Source organism: Ictidomys tridecemlineatus, chromosome 15 (genome assembly GCF_052094955.1).
Source record: "Ictidomys tridecemlineatus isolate mIctTri1 chromosome 15, mIctTri1.hap1, whole genome shotgun sequence".
Lineage (NCBI taxonomy): Eukaryota > Metazoa > Chordata > Mammalia > Rodentia > Sciuridae > Ictidomys > Ictidomys tridecemlineatus.
Genome location: NC_135491.1, coordinates 46,931,059 through 46,947,475, shown reverse-complemented (window position 1 = coordinate 46,947,475; position 16,417 = coordinate 46,931,059). Strand labels below are relative to the sequence as shown.

Genomic DNA, 16,417 nt, shown 5'->3' with positions numbered 1-16,417 from the left:
GAGAGATTCTTTAAGTGATAATATGGCACTATCTATCAAGGAAGCAAAACAATACAATGGTGTGATTAAAGGATGTTACTCAAGAGTCTAGACACAATAAACAAGGGTCTACAAAATTCTGAAGAAAAGAGTGCATGGTTCTTCAAATTTTATACCCAAATAAACTATCCTTTTATTTATACATTTATTTTTGCTTATTTTTAATTCGCTTTTAATCCTTCCCTAATGCACCTTAGATAAAGAGGCAAATAACATTCTCAGATATTCAAGAAATAAAAATATAGTATTAAAAAACCTAAAATTCTTCCTACAGAGAATGGAGTAGCATAGTAGCCACTAGAGTTTAGGAAAAGGATGGGGAGAGAGAATAGAGGGAGGTTGGGTAGCAGCTATCAAAATGCAAGAGATGGAGGAATATGTTCTAATGTCTTATAGCATAATAGTGTTACTGTATTTCATGACAGTGTGTTATAATATTTTATGAAGAACTAGAAGAGAGGAGTTCAAAGCACCAAGACATTATAAATCTTTTAGAAGAGTTAAGTGCTCTATGTTGTATACATGTACTCAATTATCATAATGTACTCCATAAATATTTATAATTATTATGTCAATTAATATAATATTAAAAGGAAAAATTCTACTTAAAGATAAAAATCTAGAAGATCAATCAAAAATACAAAAATGAGAAAAATAGAGAATTTGGATCTAAAATTTTGAGCACTGAATCATTATTTTAAAATATAACTATAAAAGCATGACAAAATGGGCTGGGGTTATGACTCAGTGGTAGAGTGTTTGCCTAGCATGTGTGAAGCTCTGGGTTTGTTCCTCAGAACCACATAAAAATAAATAAAATGAAGATACTGTGTCCATCTACAATTGAAAAAAATATTTTTTTATATATGACAAAATATGGCATTTGTAGTTTTGGAACAAGATGATAAATGTCAGAAACCATGACAAAATAAAACAATAATCAAGAAATATTAGGAGATAGAGGAAGGACATTGGGCAGTTGTGCTAATTCTCTCAACTTTTAGGCAGGCTCTTAGTTTATATGGTTTTATTCTAAAGCATGAAGTTAAACACAAATAGATGTAGGCAATGTTTTTTTCCTGATCTTTCATCTTAATCAGAGGTAGATTGTTTAAAAATCCACATTCTGATGAAAGAAAAAATCTTCTGCAGATAGAAATTCCTTCAATTTCACCTTCATGAATTTTCTGATAATTCTAATCTAACAAAGTTCAGTATCATTAAATTTAGCACTTCTGATCTTTGCCATACAAACTATTTTTTAAAAAGTTAACTGACAAGTAAAAATTGTATATATTCAAGCTATACACATGATGATTTGCTTTTCGTATATGTAGTCACTACTGAAATCAAATGAGGTCACTATCCTTAGTTACTATCTGCATACATGTGTGTTTCTTTGTGTGTATGTATGTGGCTGAGGACACCTAAAATCTTTTCTCTTATCCGATTTCACGTAAATAATACGTATTAGTCACTATAATCACCATAATCCCTTTTAAAATCTCAGTTTCTTTGAGCCTCAGTTTTTCTCTGTCTCTGTTGCTATTTCTTTTATATAGACATGGTAAACAAATGCTTGGGAAAATGTTGACCAAATCTAAAGATGACTATTTTTGGAGGGAGAAAGTTTTTAGTGAAATTTTCTTTTTTCTTTCTTTTTTTTTTGGGTACTTAACCATTTTTAATGTTATATAGTGAACATGTCTCGTTTTCATAAAAACCAAGCCATCATTCTGTCAAACAGCCTGCTGTGGATATGTTTGTGATTTTTTTTTTTAGAAGACAGAAAACTAAAGTAGAAGTAGACAATCCCGAACTCAGACTGAGAATTTGAGGCAGAGAACAAAGGGGAAGAAAATGATAATAAAAGCGTCACAATCATTTTTATGCATTTTTCATAATTTTGTGTATAGTTTCAAATTAAATGAACCACCACTCAACTTTACCACATTTTCTTTTCTTTTTTCTTTTTTTTTTTGAATTCTACTATTTTCTTTAGAAGACCTAGCCTCTGAGGAAGTGGATGCTCCTTTTCTTTTAATGGTGCCAGATCTCTGACTCTCAGATATTCTAATCCTCAAGGTTTTCTGAGCATGTCAAAGGAGGCCTCACCAATGCCTGCACGCATTTGCAGATTAACAGCTTCTGCCATTAGTGAATTGAAAATTCCTTCTCTCATCCCTCTTACAGTGGGAGTCTTTTTCTCTTAATAGTACGATGATTCCCATTTCTCCATTTTCCTTATTAATGCACACTATAAAGCGCTTCTATTTTCCTTAGCTGCTTTAGCCTTCTGTTGAGTTTCCTGAGTCTTAAGTGGAATGGCTTATCTATGGGAACAAAGACTGCCTTCCTCAGTGGGAAAACAGGGCTTTACTGCAGGAACCAGATGCTGGAGGCAAACAGTACCCATGCCCTGCCCTGTGTTCCACTGTCATACTGTTCTCATGAAGTCAGAGAGCAGGTTCCCGGAGCAAAGATGGTTGCCCCAGGTGGCACAAGACCAGGAGAGACTATGTCCCTTCTGACTCGAACACAATAGACATATGATCAGAGTGTGACCCACATTTCCAGCCTACACTAGGGATGCAGTAGACCTGGTAAGGGGAAAGATGGAGGCCAGACGCACCACAGAATGCTTTAGAACAGAGGACAACTGCACAATTCCTTTAGACTACTTGCTACCTGAATTCAGGTGGCTATTAGTGGCACCAAGTAATGAAAAGGTCTTTTTCCCCCTTGCATTTTGCAAAAATCTCTGGCTTCTCTTGTATCCTGTACCAAACAGCATTAAATATTCTTTTTATACTGAGCAGTACCCCTATTTCTAATGACAAATGTTTTCAAGCATTTTCTGAGTTATTCTTTTGGATATTACTCTTTGGATAAGATGTTTGATTTTTAAGTAATTCTCCATTGACTAAGAATCGAGACCAGATGAAAGATCCATCGCTTTAAAAAAAAAATAAAAGCATTAATTTTTAAGTTTGTAACTTGACAACAGAACTAAATCCAGGAGAAAATTACAATTATAGCAATAACAACACACATATATGCATTCTGATCATATTGTGGAAGAGAATTGTTCCATTTGACATATCCAACCCTTCATTCCAAGAACCAACTCTCAGCTTGAAAAAATATCAAAGATTTCATTGAAGTTGCCATGGGGCAAATAGACTTCTGTGCACTTCAGAATCATTTGGAGAGATGGGGGCTGCTCACTGTATTTAACTTTCAAAACACTGTGAGTAGAAGGAGCTTGACACTCTGAAAAGAACTCAGAGTTTTGGTAATAAACACACATGGGAATCGGGGTTAGTGTGAGAGGTAAAAAAAAAAAAAAGGAGACTAAAGATTACAAAATTCAGTCACATTTCAAAATTTTCTGCTACAATAATTCACTTTATGTAGAATTAATGTGGCTGATTGAACGTTTGTGCTGTAATTTACTTATAATTAACATTTTATGGTGAGCAGATTTCACCGTCTCCTTCATGCTGTGAACTCTAAGCCATAGGTCAAAAATAGAGATGAAACAGATAAGCACGCGATACTCTCGCTGAAATATTAATGAGATTTTAATTTACTGCTTTAAAATACATCTTTCATCAACATCTGTATATAAAAATCACTATTTTAATTTTTTAATCACATTAGAAATATAATGAGGTCTTCTAACTAGTGAAAAGACTTAAAAATCTCATGCCCACAAACAATCCTAAGGTGTGAAATCGCTTCTCTGACTTGCTCAGGTGCCAGAAAATACAGTTGAAGATAACAAAGCCAAGAATTGCCTCTCAGTCAATGCATTTTGATGTAGAATCATTTCTTCCCAATGCTAATTCTAGAAAAATAGTTCCTATTCTCAAAGTCCCAAGTGAAGCCTAAAAGTCAGGTGGCCCTCCTTTTGCTACATTTCTGTACCTTCATGGATGTTTTGAGATTGAGCCTCAGGACTTCAAGTGGGGTGAGGACTTGGGGGCAAGGAACTTTCATTCAGTTCTGAAGTAACCACAAGCCCCTGTCTTTCTGCCAGTGGCTATTTTTTTTTTCTACAAATGCACTGGAAACAGACGCTGCTTATTCAGTCTTTGAGAGTTGGACCAACTTTGGTCCACTTAGCTGCATGTTTCTATCATGCCCTATCATTTGGATGGATTTAGCATGATTCTGTGTGTGTGTGTGTGTGTGTGTGTGTGAGAGTGTGTGTGTGTGTGTTTCCTGTCAATTTGTAAACCCTGAGAGCACAGTATCACATTTGTTTTACTTACGCTACTTACAACTGGTGGCAGAGATGTTTGCCGATAGGTAGAATGGTTGATTTGCTGGGTTGCCATTTGGCGCTCTGAACATGAAATCCAATGTGATTGCTTATTTTCAGAATGTCTGCCACCGATTGTTTGCCCGATTCCACCAATGAGCGGTGGAGTGCACTGATCCACCCACTTGAGTCTGAGCCAGCTTGGGACTGCTCTGTCACATGGAAGAAGTAACTCTGTGACAATTTGGCCTCTGCTTTTGAAGGACAGCAGGTTCCTCTACCCTTGATCTGGAACATTGGTTCTGAAGGGATGCTAGTTCCACATTTTGAAGTCTCATTCAAGGTAGCTGCATGAAGAGGCTGCTTCAGAGGGCAGAGGAATCCCAGCCACCCTCAGCCAGGTGCCAGACATGCGTGTGAAGGAGCTTTCTTGGACATCTTTACAGTCCAGCCCAGATTCCATGTGGAAGTGTCTGTAGACTGAATTGCCCCTTTTGGATGGCACTACCTTCTGAGCCATCCAGAAGGGCCCTCTACAATGTGGAGCAGACATGGGGCATTGCCAATGTGCACCATCCAGATTCTTGACCCACAGACCTCCTGAGCATCAAAACAGCATTATTATGTTACATCATTGCATTTTGGGGTGATTTGTAAGGCAATGATAGTAAACTGGAATAAAAGGCTGGCCATGCCTTTGCTTTTATCTCAAGTACTAAATACTTTTTATCCTAGAGAGAAAATCCACACAAAAAAATCCTCTACAATTCTTTTATAGATGATATGAATTGGGTGGGGTCTTTCATCATCAACAGGCTTCATAAAACCATCAGGAATTCTGAACCTGCTGCCAATCTCCAGGGAATAAATATCTCATGAGGGTTTCAGCTTAGGAAATGAAATTTCTTTGAATTCACTAACACAGTAATGGAGCTTTTAGATCTACCAACTTCAGCAGTGTCTCTCGAAATTTTACTCAGCCATATTTCTCAGATCAATTGTTGACAGTTGTCTCCGTTTCTTCTCCTTCTATTTATTCTTCAACCTATTCTGAGCCTTCTCAGTGATTGTCTCCTTTTCTAACTAGAAGGTCATTTCCTAGCCCTCCCCAAATAGTGTGTGTGGCAAAGGAAAAGGAGAAGACTAACATCACCAAAGAAAGACCAATCTGCTTGCTTAAATTACATCTTATCCTTTCAGTTACAAATCTTCTAAAGCTTTATGCAAATATTCAAGAGTTTCCATCATTTATACAATGTTGGGAGAGCTAGGATATTAGAACATTAGGCAGTTAAGAAAAAAAAAGGCTATAGAAAACTAGGCCTTGATTTATGTTTTTCAAGGTCAGACCACAAGACTCAAGAACTTGCATGCCCAGGAAATGCTACTTTTTAAATGACTTACAAAGGGAAGTTGTCATTGTAAACTTCAATATGACTGTGTTTTATAATTTTTAACCATCATGGCCTTGTTTCATGTCCACCACAGATGGAGTAAGCTCATAAAATTGGACCATGACCCCCTGATAGGAACAAAGATCTATGCAGGTCTGGTTTTTATATCAATCAGTTGCATTTGGAACAAAGATGAATGTATTTAGTTCATAGAAATAACACCTCTGATCTGAGAGCTCAAAACCCTTCCCAGGAACTCTGTATTCATATGCAAAGCATTTTGGAAAAGAGGAAGATTTCTTTGGAGAATGGAGATGATAACTCATCCAATTTATCAGCCCATCACAGGAACATGCTAATCAAGGTGTGGAAAACAAAGTCCCCAGTGGTAACATATAAAGGAACATATGGGATGATTCTATAGTCTTCCCATTCCACATGTGCTTTGGTTGCCCGTATCAACTCAAGAACATCCCCCGGATGTAAAGGAGGTGCAAGGTGAGAACTAGAGATACCTGGATGTCCATGAAGAAGGAAGCAAAACCTCACAGTTCAATGAAGTCATTTCATCCCTTTTACTTTCCAACAAGCTCCAAGCCATTCAAAGGACTTATTAGAATTTCAAATGAAAAGCTGAATACTTTGAGCATTGTAAATCAGCTACAAACAGCTTTTAAAACTGTGTCAGGAGAAAATATACTTGTAATTTTCTTCCTTTTTTAAAAAAAAAACATTGTCCCCCCCCCACCCACCACCCAAAGCGTTGTTTGTTAAGAAGCAGGTAGCAATCTACTTTTTACAGAGGGAATTGGTTTAATCTGGGGAGGATTCAGGAGTGGCCCAGTTGGTGAAACCCTTCAACTAGAGTTCGTGGACCTCTCTGAGCACTGTACCTACCTGTGGCTTAAGCCCTACCACCCAGGTATTCCTTGACAAAGCATAATACATTGCTTTGTTGTTGTTGTTGTTGTTGTTGTTCTTTAGATTTCTTAGAACCAGAAGTAGAAATATCACTTACCTGGAAAAACTGCTTTTCAGACTCCTCCAGCCTTGGAAACCAGGCTTGCTGTCCTTGAACAGCTCCCAACAGGAACAGGGGTCAGTGCTTGGCAGAGGGCATCCCAAGAGTTAGTAGTCCTTTGCCTCCTTAGCTAGGATGTCCGCCATGCCATCTTCCATGGGTTCATTTTCCTGAGAACCCAACAGGGTCACGAGACAGGGATGTTTTATACATGTTCCTTATTTCACTTTTCGAGTCCCTGGAAAGGAAAGAAAAAAGCGAGCTTTCTCAATGTGTCAAATTTATGAAGTGGCTGGAGACTGAGATTAATCTGCTAATGGAAGAGATTTCCCCCTTGCTTCCATCCTTCGTTCCTTTTCTTCTTTCTTATCTTTTCCTGTAGTGTAGGAATGCCCATGTAGTGACAGAGACACCCTCCACACTATACAGAGCAAAGAAAGATAAAGACAAATCAAGGTGTCACAGGGGCTATATCAATAGGAAGCCATCCACAACAGCCAGAGCTCCTTGGCAAACGCTACTTTCTCTAGAGACCACCATGATATAGGAAAACATGTCCCGATGGACACCACAGTCATCGATGGTAGAAAATGGGTGCCATTCAGAATTACAAACTTCTCTCTCTTCTGTTTCAGTTCTAAAAAGTAGCTGCCCCAAGGTCAAGATGAAAATGACAAAAATCTCAAAATTAATAAACAGCTGCCCAGACCTGGAGAATAGGATCCAGATGTCATTCTACCTCCTATCTGGATGGAGAGATTTAATCAAGCTGCATTTAGCTATGTATTTATTTAAAAAGAATCATGAAGCTCTGATGATTGAAAACCATATGCATACACATTAAGTACTGGTAATTCTCTGCCTTGCCTCCCTTTTAGATTTTATAATTGCATTCCAGGCAAAATACTTGATTGGCCAGTGGACAGATTGTCCCATAACTCAAAACCCCCTTCAGCGTGGTGTCATGGAAGACCCTGGGCTCCAGGATGAGAAAGACTTGAGGTAACATCTAGGTAGAAGGAAGGCCTTGGATGGCTTTAGGTTAGAAATGAAGAGGACACCATGGGCAGAGGGTGGCTAGAACTTGTTTTTTTGAGAGGACTGGAAGACCCACACTTATTTCCTGCGCCTTCCCCTGCTAAACAATGTCTCTTTGCTCTCTTCCAATTTTGGAGAATCTTCATTGAAAAAACCGACAGTTTTATTTCACAGGGTAGCATCTCCCTAGAAACCACTCTGGTGGGTCAAGAGGTATCAAAAAGAAGCACCACTGTATGCAACAGTGAGGTCCAGACCTTCCTTGTGGACAGTCCCTGGCTTTGATTGTATTATGGGGATGATTGTATTATGGGATGTTTCTGTCCACCTGGGTGTGTATGACTAGCAGAATGGCCCTGGAAAACTTTTAGAGCTCTCTGAACCTCATTCAGTTGCCCATAAAGCTAGAGTGCTCATAGTGATACCTCAATGAGAGAATGTGAGGAAAGGCCTAGCACACAATGGATATGTCAGTCTGCTTGTAGTTGCCTTCTGACCCGTGACTGTTGAACTTCTCTGGCCTTCCTATTTTCTATCTGATGCTCCTGGGCTCCTGGATAGTACTCTGGGTTGTCTCTTCCTACTCCTCATCCTTAATCTTTATATCACCTTTTTTTTTCTTAAATAATATTTTTCCTTCTTAGTAAAAGACTTAAGATGACTTCAGTGGCCAGCTCTATAAACTCTACTTTGTCCTGCTTTAAATAATGAAGTAATCAATATAACTGAAATATGTCCATTGGCTTTATATTTATAGCAAGTGAAACCTGTCCACAACAGGGAGACTAAATATCTGCCTCTCTGATGTTCTCACAGACTTGCCTGCCCAAGCTGACCCGAGCTGATCAAATTTGTCCATCAGCTTTGGACTCTCCTCACTTTCTCTCACACCTATTTGCTCTGCTGATGGGTATCAGTAACATGACAGAAAGATGACGGAATGGACACATATTTGAGACAAAACAAGTAAACTGATTCCTATAAAGAAGACTAAAAAACACAAAAATTTACATTTTTAAATATGGAAAAGTTCATGGAGTTGCTGGAGGCATTGAGCACCTTTTTTTTTAAATTAAACTTTTCATTTTGAGATAATTGTTGATTCAGCTGGATTTGAAGAAATAATATGGAGAGATCCCATGTACACTCTACCTAGTTTCCTGTAATGATAATGTTTCCAAAACTATTCCAGCCAGGATACTGGTGACATGGATCCTGGCAGCCTAATAGCACAGCCAGCCCAATGGTCCCTGCTGGAAGGCTCTGGTGAAGTGGTCCAGAGAGGCCAATCAGTGGCTTTGGCTGGCTGGAGCACAGGTGGCAAAGCTTGGGCCATTGCCTAGAGCTCAGCACGCAAGCTGGGGCCTGAGATGTGGAGGACCCAAGGCACCACCGTGAGCCAGCACCGGGGAAAACCAGGGTAGGCAGATCTGTGGCACCAAGGTGGCCAGGCCCAGGCCTGATGCTGATGCCTACCCCAGACAGCACTGTAGCTCAGAACCTCCGGAGCATCCGCCATCCTACCATCTCAACCTCGTGCTTCCCAACCATTGAAGGAAAACAGAAGACCCGAATGGGATTGCAGGACGAACCAATAGCATTGGTACTTTTCCATATCCCGATCAGGATAAATTTGGACCAATACCATTGACCACGTGCTACTAGACGGGCACACCCAAGCAGCCACCCTTCTTGGGTCCCCTCTCACACTGCAGAAGTTCTGCTTCTGTTCATATTTGAATAAATGCGACTCTTACACTCACTCATTCTCGGTTATGGGTTTCACTTTTTGAATTTGGGCAATATGAACCCAGAAAGAAGAAATAGGCAATCGGCTGCTACAGTCTGCTGCAACCCTAGCATAACCTATCATTAGAGCTGCAACACATTTCACAGTCCCCACCTGTCAGCAGAAGAGGAGAAACTCTGGTCTCACCACCACTGGTGTAGTCAGGACGTGGACCAGCTCCATGATCATCACCATCTCTCTGATGACTCTTTTTAGTGATCCTTCCCCTCCATTACTACTATGTCCTCCTTTATCCTTGGCCACTACTAATCTGTTTTTCCTGTCTGTAACTTTGTTAATTCATGAGTGTCACATAACTAGAAATCACACAGCATATAAACTTTGGGGACTGGCTTTTTCACAGCCTTATTCTTTGGTGACTCATCCAAGTTGTTGCATGTATCAACAGTGGCTTCTTCTTTATTGGTGAGTAGTGATCCATTTGATGGATGTCCTCATCCATTGGAGGACATCCTGATTGTTTCCAGCTCTTGGCTATTATGGCTACAGCTGTTCTAAGTATTCAGGTATAGGTTTTCCTATGAATGTGAGTTGTTGTTTCTTTGGCATAATCATCCCTGAGTGCAACTGCTGGGTTGTGTATGATAATCTCTGATTTATGGTGGTTCAACTTGTGATCTTTCAACATTAAAATGCTGCAAAAACAAAGCTATACACACCTCATGGAATGTATATTTTGAAATTTGATCTTTTCTTGGGTTAATGATGTGGTGCTATACCCTCCCGTGACGCTGGGCGCTGGCAGTGAGAAACAGCTGCTGATAAGCCACACAGTCACAAGAGTGAACAACCGCTAGCCTCCAGTGTGCTAGGCTGTGATGTTTTGTAGATTAGATGCATTAGATTTGTTTTCAACTTAGAATGGGTTTGCTGGCATCTGATCCCAGTTGAGAATCATCTGTAATTGCATATATATATATATATATTTCTTCTTTTTTAAAACTCCTGAACAACTTTCTAAAGTAGTATCATTTTACATTCCCATTAGCAATCTATGAAGGATTTGTTTTCTCTATACTCTTGCCAGCCTTAGATGTTGTCAGCTCACCATAGATTCAATTTATATTTACCAAATAGCTAACAATGTAGAACATCTTTCCTTGTGCTTATCTGAAATTTCTATATCATCTTTGGTGAAATGACCCTTCATACCATTTGCCTATTTTCTAATTAAATTTTTTTATTGTTGAGCTTTAAGGGTTCTTTATATAGTCACCATACTAGTCCTTTTCCAGTTATATGGTTTTCAAATATTTGCTTCCAGTCTGGAGCTTGGCTCTTTGTCTTTCTCTTAAGGCTTTTTCTTTCTTTCTTTCTTTCTTTTCTTTTTTTTTTTTTTGGTAGAGAAACTGTTTTATTGTGCTGAAGTCCAATTTATCAAATTTTCTTTTTATGGGTCATGGTTTGGGTATTAGTCAAAGAAATCTTTGCTTAGCTCTGGATCCTGAGAATTTCTTCTTACTTTAAAAAAATTTTTTTTTAGTCGTAGTTGGACACAATACCTTGATTTTATCTATTTATTTTTATGGGGTGCTGAGGCTTGAACCCATTGCCTCACACATGCTAGGCGAGCACTCTACTGCTGCCCATTCTTCTTACTTTTCTCCTGAAAAGTTTTATAGTGGTAGATTTTGCATTAACTGTTACTTACTTGGGGCTCATTTTGGTATACAGTGTAAGCTTAGGTGGAATTTCATTTTTTGCTTGCCCCTGGCTGCCCAATTGTACCAGCAACATTTGCTCTGAAGGGCCCTCTTTCCTCCATTGAATTGCTTTTATACCTTTGTCAAAAATCATTTGGAAATATTTATGTGAGTCTATTTCTGGGCTCTCTATTCTTCTTCATTGATCTGTGTGACAATACCACACAGTGTTGATTACCCTGGCTATATAATAAGTCTTTAGATCAGGTAGATTGATTTGCTCCCACTCTGTTCTTCTTTTTCAAAATTGTAGCTATTCCAGTTCCTTTGTCTTTCCACATAAGTTTTTGAATAATTTTGCCTACATTTACAAAAAAAATCTTGCTGGTATTTTGATAGGAATTATGTTAAGCCTACGTAGCAATTTGAGGAGAATTGACATCTTCCCTGTGTCGCGTCTTCCAATCCATCTACGAAATATGTCTCTGTGTTCATTTAGATCTTTGACTTCCTTTCTCAGCATCTAGTAGTTTTCAGTGTATAAGTCCTATACATGTACTGGTAGATTTACACCTAAGCACTTTTTTTTAGATATTATAAATTTCCCTGCATTTTAAAATTCAGTTTCCATGTGTACCTTGCTGGTATGTAGGAACACAACTGATTTTTGTATGTTTATCGTGTGTTCTATGACTTTGCTGAACTCATTTATCCATTCTATGAGATTTTATTATGATTATTTTTGCAGGATCCTGGGTATTTTCTATGTTGACAACCATTGCTCCTTTCAACCTGTGCACCTTTTATTTTTATCATCTTTTGTCCTTACTGCACTGACTTGATTGTCCAGCTCTACCTGGGACCAGAGGTAAAGTGGCACCTCTGCCTCATTCCTGATCCAGTCTTTTGCCATGAAGTCTGTTTGCTGTAGGTCTCTGTAGATGCTCTTTACAAAGTTGAGGATATTCCTCTTTATTTATATTTCCCTGAGAGTTTTTATCACGAATAGGCATTGAATTTTGTGAAAAGATTTTTCTGCATTCATTGATATGACCATGTGATTCTTCTTTTTTTTGTTAGCCTGTTAATATGGTGAATTATATTGATTGATTTTAAAATATTTAACCATTCTTGAAACCTTGGAATAAATTTGGCTTGGTCATAGTATACACTTTTTTTTAATGTATTGATGAATTCTATTTGCTAATATTTTGTCAAGAACTTCTGCATCTATGTTCATCAAGGGTATGGATCTGTAGTTGTCATTCTTTCGTGCCATTTTAGCCTGATTTTGATATCAGGATATTAATTTCATAAAATGAATTAGAAAATAAAACTGAAATTGGGTTGAAGTGGTGTTAATTTTTCGTTAGACATTTGTTAGAAATCCCCATTGAGATCCTTGGGTCACGGTGATTCTCCAGCATTCCTTCGGGATCTTACTTTCCCATCTCCTCCTACAGTTGGGTGAAGTCTGATCCCTATAATAGATTCCTTATTCTGGAACAGAGTGAGTCCCCCTTATCCATGATGACTATATCACAAGACCTCCAGTCAATATCTAAAACCTTGTGTAGCACTGAACCCTGTGCACTTTTTTTTTCTATACATATACACCTATGATAAAGTTTGATTTATAAATTAGGCAAAAATAACCAATAACTGGTTACAAAATAAAACAATAATAATGATAGACTGTGCTCATAGCATCTGCTTCCCTGGTTATATTCTGACTGATATCTTAAATGATTGGCCATCAAACTGAATGGAGTTAGTAGTTAACATTTACTGAATCCCTAAACTATGCCAAGTACTTGTCATTTGTTGGTTCATATAAATTATCCCAAGAAGATTACCTACTCACCCAATTTTACAGAAAAAAAAAAAACTGAAGCACAAAGAAGCTAAGCAAGCTGGGAGAAGTCACACAGTACAGATCAGAAGCAAGAAAGAACTCAAACTGAGCCACATGGCTCTAGCTCTACTAAAGTGCATTCTTGGGCTATCTAATTTGACTTTCTGAAGAACAGAGTATATGGTGCTGATAGAAGGGAAATACACAGCTGCCTATCGTTTTTGGCATATTGTGTGCTTTTCCTTTTGGTCTGTTTCCTCTTTATACCTACCTGCTTTCACCTCTTTTCCTTCTGGCTTCTTCTCTCTGCCTATTGAGGATTCTCTCTCTGGACACTTCCCATTATCTAAAACCCCTCGGGAATCTCCCTATCCATGACTGATGTGTCTTCTAGACTTGGTCCCCAGGTGAGTAAAGCACAAGAGCAAGGGAAGCCCCGGTTGGGACAGACATTGCATCACGCTGCACAGAAGGGGTGTCTGTGACTAAGAGCAAGAGCCCTGTGTCAGCACCAGGAGCTGCGTACCCCGGAACCTGCAGGAAATGGTGTGGGGTCAGCTGTCATTTTTCTTGTTCTGGCCTTTTCTCTTTCCTTTTCTCCCCCCCTCCCCCCCTCCTCCTTCTCCCCCCCCCTCACTTTGGGGTCAGTCCACTTATTTATTTATTTATTAAAATCTCTCCCTTGCCTTAAGGAATGGTATTAGTGCTTTAAGATCCTTTGGATGTAGAAATGAACATTTACAGGGATGCAGAGTGCATGCACATGGTTTTTTTCCCCCCTCTAAGTGCCTTTGCTTAGTAAAAGCCATCAAATAACGCTGAGATTATTACTAATTTTTTAAACAGTCCTGAAGAATTAAAGAGAAGAGGGGGAGAGAAAGAGAGATTGAATAAGAGGAAGAGAGAGAGAGAGAGAGAGAGAGAGAGAGAGAGAGAGAGAGGGAGGGAGGGAGGGAGGGAGGGAGGGAGGGAGAGGGGAGAGAGAGGTTAAGCTCAAAGGCAGAGAGAGCGAAATGGACCAGATTATACAAAATTAAAAAGCAAACACGGACAGACAATTTGTGCCGAGTGATTGCAAGCAATTACAGTCCGGCTTTTCTGGAGGGAAGATGGGGGGAGGGGGCGATTTCAGCTTAAAAGGAGACTTTATTCATTCCTGATCAGCTTCTCCTACTATTCTCTCTTTTATTCTTGGATATCAATTTAAAAAAAAAAAAAAGTCAGCTTTCAGATGTTACATGTTCACCCCTACCAATCCACCCCTGGGCAGACAGTGAGAATTTAAGCTTCCAATAGGTTCTTTCTATAGCCCTGAAAACCAATTTGTTCATAAAGAATAAAATAAGGAGGGGGAGGGGGCAAACACAAGAGCATGTGTTTCTTTTAGAGGAGAGCTTCAATTTTACTATAATTGTCTAAAGACGGAGCTGCTTTGATCTGAAGAATTATTATTGTGCCTCAAATGCCGGCTGCTAATGTCACAGCTGTGCTGGGGCTTGGTCACGCCAAGGGGCTTGGGGTTCAACTTAGTCCCAGACCTGCCTCTGGTCTCCTCTCTCCTCCTCTTTCCTTTGTCCAAATGGAAAAGTTCATTTTCTTGGTCCATCCCTGACCCGCTGAAAGCCACTGCTCAAAAGATTTTGTTTAGGTTCCTTGGAAGGCGGGGACGAATGCACGAGGGGTGACATATGTGGGGCCAGGAGCCATCTCGCTCTCTGCTGTCAACAGCTCCCCAGCTCAGACCAGAGCGGAGCAGAAATGCTCCCAGTGTTTGGGAGGAGCAGAGAACCATCCCCTGAGTGTGATCTCTGTGCGCCGAGTTAACATCTAACCTAAGCCACACTGAAGCTCAAGAAGAGAATTCAACAATTTGCTTTCAGAGGGAAAATGGCTACAATCTGCATCTAGGGCCGAGTGGTCTTTGGGGCTTGTGTTCTCTCTCCTGTGGCTGAAAGATGGCTGTCTCCCTGGTGGGCCTCTTCCCCCGCACCCAGCCCCAGGCTGCCTGTGCCCCTTGCTCCCATCCGGGAAGCCGCCTGGCCTTTTCCCCCAGGTTGAACCCTGAGGGCCTCCTCGTCTGCTCCTGCTCTGCTTCCCTGTTGCCAAGAGCAGCGTCCATACCTGCCGGCTTGGCCTGAGAAGCTCTGCAGATGCACTGCCCACGCGTGCTCAGTCCTGCCTCCGAGTTGTACACCTTCTGCTCTTCCAGAAGCTGCCAATGAGGTCTGGCCTCTGACTTTGCTCTTGCCATTCCACTGCCTGGAAAACAACTTCTGTTTTCCTCCCTTCCCCAAGCCCTCTCCCTGCCTGGCTCCACTTCTAGCCAAAGGACAGATGAGATGGGTAAGAGAATTACTCCAAATGCACTGTTATGAAACAGTTTCACCTAAACAGCCCCAATCTATAGTCCGAGAGGTCTATATGGGGATAAAGAGAGGACAGACTGAGAGGGACAGGTACCACTCCCACCCCTATTCCCAGCCACTAAGCCCAGTTTCTCAGACTAGATGAATGCCCAGGACCCTTTAAAAAAAGGGTGGTAAAATGAGGTGCCTGAGTACTCTTGGGGTTTGAAGATGTAAAAAACACTGTCATGAGAAACAAACCCAGCAACATGAAAATGTTAACTTGATTACAGCTCCATAAAGCTCTAGACCCACGTTGTTCCCCACAAAACTCATGCTTTCAATCTGGAGCATCCCTGATACAAACAAAACAAAAACAAACAAAACAACAACACCTCCATGCAGAAGAAGACCTTCATTAGCTGTGCAAGCTCAGTTCAGTTATTTGCCATTTCTGTGCCTATTTCCTTATCCATCAAATGAAGAAAAAGTTATTACCTTGAAGGGACATTGCGGGGCTTAATTGAGGGAATGGCATGCAAAGTGTCCAGGCACCCTATCAGTTTTCCATCGGCTACAACTTTTATCAAACTAACTCCTAGAGGTGCCTGTCTTATTGCTGGAAAACCAGGGACTTAATCTGAATAGTGACCCCATTCCCTCTTCAGCTGTAGGAGGTCTCGAATCACAGGGTTTCCAGAGAGTTGGGGGGGGGGTGTGAGATGGAGCTCTGAAAAGGCCTGGGTTGTAACCACAGGGAACACCAGGGAAAAGGCTCAGGGCAAAGCCTGAGCATTGAGCAAGGAGAGGTAAAGTGGCTTTGCGGGTGACATAGATGGGATTAGACAGGTATCTGACCAGATGCCCCATGGATGGAACAAAGAGAGGCCGCATTCCCTGTGGAGTTTTATGGAGGAGGAGTTGGCTGTAGAGAAGGATAGAGGTGTCTTTTGCTCTAAAGAGTCTGGCCAAAGGGGAATGAATGGTCTTTTTGCCTTGGAAGTC

At 40.2% G+C, this 16,417-nt stretch overlaps 1 protein-coding gene across 1 annotated transcript in view; it reads right to left on the bottom strand.

Annotated features, from left to right (window-relative positions):
• Window positions 1–16,417, bottom strand: part of Zfhx3 (zinc finger homeobox 3) — a 929,635-nt gene that overhangs the window by 567,708 nt on the left and 345,510 nt on the right. Inside the window, exon 3 of the mRNA XM_078032605.1 lies at window positions 6,719–6,959. The gene's annotated coding sequence lies outside the window, so the exon portion shown is untranslated. The remainder of the gene's footprint in view (window positions 1–6,718; window positions 6,960–16,417) is intronic.